Source organism: Schistocerca serialis, chromosome 4 (assembly GCF_023864345.2).
Source record: "Schistocerca serialis cubense isolate TAMUIC-IGC-003099 chromosome 4, iqSchSeri2.2, whole genome shotgun sequence".
Taxonomy (NCBI): Eukaryota; Metazoa; Arthropoda; class Insecta; order Orthoptera; family Acrididae; genus Schistocerca; species Schistocerca serialis.
The window spans coordinates 418,467,106-418,468,151 of record NC_064641.1 but is presented as its reverse complement, the minus strand read 5'-3'; positions in this window follow the sequence as shown (position 1 = coordinate 418,468,151).

The following is a 1,046-nucleotide window of genomic DNA, read 5'->3' as shown; positions in this document are numbered from 1 at the left end:
ATGTCCCTGTTGGTTACTTCCATGCCCCTGTGACATCTGGGGGGTTGGGAGTGCCATCAGTTCGCTGGCTCGGGCCTCTTCTGCGGCGGAACCGGCTCACGAAGATGTGGGCATTGTGTGTCCTATCTGATGGCACAGCAGATGACGTTCTGGGGCGTGAGATCGGGAGGCTTGAGCAGCAACCATGGGGTAACAACACAGTCATACGGACGACCAACCAAATGGGCCGGATGTGGGCTGAACGGCTGCATCTGTCGGTGGACGACGCCGCCCTTAAGAAGTCTGCCCGAACACCAGGGCAGCATAGCTGGGTCAACATTCTACGACTTGCTATTACAGGCCGCCACTTCATCTCCTGCATCCATACTAGGATCAATGACCATCCAACCCGGGCACGGTTGCAGCAAGGTCGTGCTGGTGACACTAACTGCTGGGCTGGCTGCATCGCTAAGGAAACGGCAAATCACGTTGTCCTGCACTGCTTCAGAAATCACGACGCCCGAGTGAAGCGACACAACGCCCTTGCGCCCCACATCGCGCAGGGACTTTGTTGCAGGTGCTTCGACATCCATCTGGAGCCCCACCTCAGGACATCTGAGGGACTGAAGAAGCTGGACATTGTGGCAGTTCGTGGCGATGCAGCCCATATCATCGATGCCCAAGTGGTTAATGTCAACCTTGACATTGATGAGTGTCACCAGCAGAAGGTAGCGGTCTACAATAGGGAAGCCGTCCACCACGCAATTAGGAGTCAGGCTCCAGCAGCCAAGAACATCACCACCTCTTCAGCTACCATCTCATGGAGGGGGGTGTGGTCACCCACATCTGCACAGGACTTGTGTCAGCTTGGGTTCAAGAACCACCACCTCGTGACGATGTCTACGCGGGTACTCATTGGAACTGTGATGGTGGCCCGGCAGTTTGACACTATGACTGCCATAAGGTGCATGATGCCCCGGACTGGTGTCGGGTGATGGCCCAATTATGTGTGTCTATGCTGCTGCCTGGTGTCTATCAACAGGCACAACACCATCTTTCTTCATGTC